This window comes from Sorex fumeus, unplaced genomic scaffold, assembly GCF_029834395.1.
Source record: "Sorex fumeus unplaced genomic scaffold, SorFum_2.1 ptg000265l, whole genome shotgun sequence".
Lineage (NCBI taxonomy): Eukaryota > Metazoa > Chordata > Mammalia > Eulipotyphla > Soricidae > Sorex > Sorex fumeus.
In genome coordinates, this window is record NW_026606322.1 from 35,067,738 (window position 1) to 35,074,682 (window position 6,945).

Consider the following 6,945-nt stretch of genomic DNA (forward strand, 5'->3'; position numbering starts at 1 on the left):
AAAAAAAACTGTTGTAATTGTTGGTTTGCAGTAATTCTTGGATCAAGTTCAAAAATAAGGAAAAGAAATGGGCACAAGAAAAATATTCACTTTAAAGAGAGATAATAAAGTTATGCAAAATTTTCCCAAATTGGATTATTCTCATTGAGTTTTAAGACTGTCAGCTGTGGCTTTTCACAGGGGTGGCATTCAAACTTGATAGTCTTCTCATTTGTACAGACATCAAAACATGAAGAGCACAGAGTCAAGCCTGAAAGAAAAAAATGATGTGTTAGAACCAACTAATAATTGATAGCATCTTATTTTCATTATACAATTCACATAAAACCATGAACCAAGACAGAAAAAAATTTTGAGCAAAATTCATACAGGTAAGTTCATACACATGCATATTGTTTACACAGCAGGTTGGTCATTTTTTATAATATTTTTATGTTCTAAAGATTATCAAAGTGCTCTCTTTGGCAGCACATATACTAAAATTGAAATGATACAGAGTAGATTAGCATGGCCCCTGCGCAAGGATGACAAGCAAATTCGTGAAGAGTTTTATATTTTTATGACCGAGACTTAGATACAGAAGCTTTGTAACTGCTCTCACGGTGATTCAGTAAATAAAATTATAAAAAATGAAAAAAATTATCAAAGAGACAATGTAATATATAATTCATTATATCCCCCTTTACTCTAGTGACAAGATAACATGGCAGCTCAGAGCATAGGATCTGAAACTGCTCCAGTTTAATTCATGCTGCTTCCAGCAATGTGCTGAATTTGGTTAGCTTCATTCCTCAGTTTTCTCATAGGAAATGAAGATAATATTCATATAGCTGTTAAGAAGTAGCTATTAATTCATTTGTGGTATAGTAATATATATATACTATATGTATATATATATACTATATTCTACTATATATGTATATATAGTAGAAGACTATATATCCACAGCCAAGGAAAAGAGGGCCTAGGAGGACTGGTCTATGGTTGTAATCAATCACAAGTGTGTGTGAATCAGGAAGGGTGGGTAAGATAGAAAAGAGATCATTGATGACAATAATAGTTGGAAGTGCTCGAGCGGGCCCAGTAACGTCTCCATTGGAGACTTTGTTGTTACTGTGTCTGGCATATCCAATACTCTCGGTAGCTTGTCGGGCTCTCCGAGAGGGGCGGAAGAATGGAACTCAGGTCGGCCATGTTGGCTGCGTGCAAGGCAAACGCCCTACCCGCTGTGCTATCGCTCCAGCCCCAGTTGGAAGTGATTGTGCTGGACAAGAATTGAGTGTTTAAAGTAGGTAAGGGCATATATAAACAAGAATCTTTCAGTATCTGTATTGCAAACCATAATGCCAAAAAGGGGGTGAGGAAAGATCCACAGAGAGAGAAAAAGTGCCCGCCATACAGGCAGACTGTTGGGGGGGGTGTTATGGGAAGGAAAATGGGGACACCGGTACTGGGAAATGTACACTGGTGGAGGGATGGGTGTTGGAACATTGTATGACTAAAACCTAATCATGAACAGCCTCATAAGGGTCTATCTCACTGTGATCCAATAAAAAAAATCTTTCTAAAAACAGTCGTTAAAATATGAAAACAGAAGATTATATGATACTGGTGTAATAGTAGTTTGATAATATAAAATCACTCACTTAATCACTTAAATTCCCGTTAGTCGTCGATTTGCTTGAGCGGGCGCCAGTAACATCTCCAATTGTCCCTGTCGCGTGCTAGTGTAGCCCAATGGCATCTGTTCGCTCTGGGAACATGAAGAGCCTCAAACCGATCGTTCATGATCTTGACGAAGAAATCTGATCATATGGTAGGTGGGCGGCCACGCGGTCTTTTGACATCCCGTGGAATCCAGTCAGTAACAGCTCTAGTCCAGCGGTCATCTTTAAATCTCATTACGTGACCAGCCCATCTGATTTTTGACACCTTGGCAAATGAGACAGCGTCCCTGATTCTTGATCATCAACGGATGTCGGAACTCCGAATTCTTTCTCTCATTTGAGTGAAATGTGATATTCCAAGCATAGATCTTTCAATTCTTCTTTGGGAGACCTGAATAGCGTTCTCATCCTGTGTGCATAGGGCCCAGGTCTCTGAGGCATATGTTAATGCAGGAAGAACAGTGGAATCAAAGCGATGTGCCCGGAGCCGGAGGTTCTTCGTCCTCTTAGCTATTTCTTCGACGTTCTTGAAGGCGTTCCAAGCCGCTCTCTTCCTCCTGCGCAGCTCGGGTGCCAGGTCGTTTCTCATGTTGACTTCTCGACCTAGGTACACATAGCTGTTGCATTCGGAGATGGTCGTTCCGTTGAGAGCAAATGGGGCATCAGGAATGAGGCTGTTTCTCATAAACATTGTCTTCGTAAGATTCAGCTGTAGTCCTACCTTTCCACACTCACGGTCAAAGTCGGCCAGCATTTGTGCTGCTTGGCTGATGTTTGGTGTTATTAAAACAATGTCATCAGCAAAGCGGAGGTGGTGTAATTGCAGACCATCTATCTTCACTCCCATTCCTTCCCATTCCAGTCATTGCATGATGTTCTCGAGGGTGGCGTCTCCTCGGTGACGGAGCTGCAACGGAGGAACGAAAACCACTTCCTGCAGCGCCAGAGCATCGTGCCCCTCCGGCTCATCTACCACTCCGGGGCGCCACTCGGGTGTGGGGCGACACTCGGGTGTGGGGCGACCGCGGCGGCAGTTGACTCATGTTGCCCAGGCAAGCTTCCAGGTTGATGCCTTTGGAACATCATTTATTCTGGATGTCACGCTAAATCAAATAGGCACTGATGTTGACACTACCTCCACTACCCAGCCGCCGCCACACTACAGGACACTTTCCGGACCCGTGTGGCCGCTTTGCGGCCGCGCGACACATCATAAGACACTAAATACCCATCTTCCGGAATTGTCGTACCATATTTGATAGGATTCAAATATGGTAACACCTACAAGTGTGATTAGAGGTCGCCCCAAAAGCCTCTATCCCTCTTGGAAAGACTGGCAAGCTACCGAGAGTATTCCACCCTCACAGAAGAGCCTGGCAAGCTATCTGTTGTGTATTTGATATGCCAAAACCAGTAACTACAACTGGTCTCATTCACCTGACCCTGAAGGCTTCACCGACATGGCAGCACTGACAATATAAAATATTCCTCAAAATTAAAGGGTGAAAAATCGCATTAATTATGTAAAAAGGCCATCATTCAATGGGTTTTTCTAGAAATAAATTTTGAATTTCAACATTGAACCTTAAACCATATTAGCCAAGATTCACTTAGATCCCTGCCCTTCTGACAACACTTGGCAGGCTAGGGAAAAACAAAACAAATCAAAAAAAAAAATTGTGCATAGTAGAAGAGTTGTTTCCAGGCACAGGAGTGAGGAAAATGGTGAGAGATTGGTCAAAGCATGTGCATTTCCTGATATAAGATGAAAAAGTTCTTGGGATCTAATGTACAGCACTAGGCTATAGTTAATAACACTATTACACAGAGGTATCTCTACTTTTCAAAAGTTTATACCATTTTGCTTTTACAAAAGACATACATTAGCACCTATTTTTGCTAATGGAAGGAGAAGAGGATTTTCTCTTCTAGAACCAAGGTGAAAAATAAATACAGCATTCAGCATTTGTTTCTCAGCAATGTCTTCCTAGAGGCAGCATGCAAAAATTCCTTCTCTGGGACTGTCCATATAAGTTGTACATTGCTCACATATTTTCTTCTTTTACTATTAGATATGAATTTATTATCACTTATTATGCCATTTAAGGTTTTATGTTTACTTGCTATGTCTTGGCACTTTACTTTGGAATCTGGAAACTGAAAATATTGTTCTGCAAAAATGAATGGCAATGAATACTTAAACTAGGAAATTATTATTATTATTATTTTATGTAAGAGTATTGCTATTTGTTCAGCCACTGATTAGGCTGATTGAATTGGGCATGAACTCCACCTTACTTTTTTCCCATTTTTTATAATTTTATGTAATGAATCACCGTGAAAGCAGTTATAAAGCTTTCAGATATAAGTCTTGGTCATACAATGAAACACCTGTACCTTCACCAGTGCCCATTCTCCACCCCCAAAAACCCCAGTATACCCCCATCCCACACCCTCCCCCTACCTGTGGGGCAGATAATTTCCAAATTACTCTCTCTGCTTTGATTACATTCAATATTTTGACACCATACCCACCATTATCTCAGATCGGCTGAAAAAGCAACAGTAGATGATTTATATTCTATTGCTAGTTATGAATAACATATGATGTCACGTGGCTACAGTAGTGGCCATGTGAATTTGAAATTCCGAAATTTTAACAATTAAATCTGGAGGGATTTCTTGCTGAAACCTGCTGGGTTCCGAGATTTGTTCCTGAGTCACTGGGATTATGGCAATTAAGCAGCCGGATCAGGAGCCAGGGAGGTCGTTCATGAGTGGTGATTTGGGGTCTCGTTGGGATGGGAAGGAAAGGGGGGCTCCACCCCCATGCCATGAGGCCCCGTGTCTCATCACTGCAGGCCCAAACCTAATTGTCCAATGGCCTCTGTAAGATGGCAGCCACTGGGCCACCAGGAGGAACAGGCCAAGGCATGTAATCTATTCCCACCTGGGGTGACCCATCGCCGGTAACCTACTGCAAGGACCGGACACATTTCTGTCAAAAGCCGCTGAGTTCCGAGATTTGTTTCTGAGTCTCTGGGACAATGGTCATCAGGAGCCAGAGAGGCCGTTTGTGGGTGGTGACCCGGGGTCTCATTGGGGCGGGAAGAAAAGGGCTGGCTCCACCCCCATCCCATGAGGCCCCACGTGTCTCGTCACTGCAGACCCAAACCTATCTAATGGCCTCTGGCAGATGGCATCCACCAAGTCGCCAAGGGGGAGCAGGCAGAAGACCCTTTCCCCCCTGGGCTGGCCAGCAACAGTAACCTACTGCAGGGACAGGACACATTTCTGCCAAAAGCTGTTGGATTTTGAGATTTGTTCCTGAGTCTCTGGGAGCATGGCCAATAAGCAGTTCAATCAGGAGCCAGAGCGGCCATGCCTCCAATTATATAGCAGAGCCGGAGGTGGTTTGTGGGTGTGTCTCCCATATCCCTAACTTTTGGACATTTACTTTTTTGGTAAACTTTGCCCCAAGTTTTTGGAGTCTGGCCAAAGGCACAGCAGCAATTTGGGGGGTATCTGAAAGTCTGAAAGTGCCATCTGGCTGCTGATGCACTTGCCTCACAGGTACAGATTGACCTGCTGGCAGCACCATACCCCCAAAACTAGGAAATTATTTTTTAATTAAAAAAGCAAAGGACCTGAATAGATATCACATGAAAGAAGATGATACAGATCAGAAATAACTCTGAGAAAATATGTTCCACATCATTTTCCATTCATGAAATATATATATATATTAAAATAAGAAGATACTATAACACACCACAGTTGAAAATACTGAAGCTTGGCAAGACTGAAGAGCATCCAGGCACTCTCATTCATTTCTTGTAGTAAAACAAAATGGTATAGCCACTTTGAAAATCATTTTGATGAAGGAAAAATAAGGAAAGAAATCAAAGTTGAGGAGAAGAGACAGATAATAAGCAACCAGAGGAGGCAGGGTGGGGGTCAAGGGGATCCGGGCCCATCAGTGATGTAGGAGAGTGGTATATATAAGTGTTCAAAGAACAGAGTCAAGAACTCATGTTGTTGAAAACATGAGATCCAAACTGCAACAACCAAATTTTAAAATGTGCCTGTGCAATCAAGTTGGATGGTGGGGACATGGGAGCTGGTTCTACTGTGGAGGGAAGTTGACACTGGTGGTGGAACGGGTGCTGAAACACCAGCTCAAACTTAGCTATGAATAGCTTTGTAAATCATGGAGCTTCAACAAGATAAAATTTAACAATAAGAACCTAAAGTATTTGGGCAATTTTTAATAAAACAAACACACTTTTACCATAAAAGTATGGTAAAAGCTCCTTAGTATTTGTGCTCCTGTCAGTATTTATCCTAATAGTAAGAGGGAAGGGAGGGAATGAATTGACTAGAAAGGGATACCAAGGGGAAGAGTTTTTTAGTGTAGCACTGTCGCACTGTAGCACGGTCCTCCCATTGTTCATCGATTTGCTCAAGTGGGCCCAGTTACATCTCCATTGTGAGACTTGTTGTTACTGTGTTTGGCATATCGTGGGTAGCTTGGCAGGCTTTACCATGTGGGCGAGATACTCTCAGTAGCTTGCCGGGCTCTCCCAGAGGGGCAGAGGAATCAAAACTGGGCCATCCAGGTCGGCTGCATGCAAGGCAAACACTACCAGCTATGCTATCACTCTATTCTTATCTTGATGTGGCATAATAATACAAACCCATTTGTATGTTACAACGTAAAGAACTGCACCACTAATGAGGTCTATGTTACCATATGTTTATTAAAATTAGTTAACCTTCACTTAAGATTTTACAAAAAAGCAATAGATATAGGTGATCTCAAAGTTTTTTTTACACTGACACAGACTTCCTAGTAATTATTTTTATATCTTCTATTTTTCTGTATATTTCATTTCCAATTTTATCATGATCTTTTGCCTCATTTCTTTTTTCCTGTTATTAATTCTTGGAGTGTCATTCAGTCTTGTGATATTTTAGAAGTCCTATTTAAAGAAAGCAGATATATGGCACAACACATCATTCTTTAACTTCTGTGCAGGTGGGAATCCGATGAGATGTGTCATGAGAGTAGATTTTTTGTCACTCTTCTCAGAGGTCATTTAAGAGGGAAAGATTGAGTTCTTGGAAATCACCACGGGATACCAATGCAAGGGTTCCACAAAGCACTAAAAGAAACATTGCAGTAGAGGCACATGAAGTAAACAAATGAGAATCTCTGTGGCTAGTTCATGACTCAGTAACCCTGAAAAATGATGGAGCACTAGATTCAATTTGAAGA

The 6,945-nt window shown here is 41.8% G+C and overlaps 1 non-coding gene across 1 annotated transcript; it reads left to right on the forward strand.

The window, feature by feature from the left end:
* The first annotated feature begins 452 nt into the window (after positions 1–452).
* LOC130018767 (U6 spliceosomal RNA) lies at positions 453–559 on the forward strand. The gene has a single exon (XR_008791639.1). It is a non-coding gene; the product is annotated as a U6 spliceosomal RNA (small nuclear RNA).
* Positions 560–6,945: the final 6,386 nt, after the last annotated feature.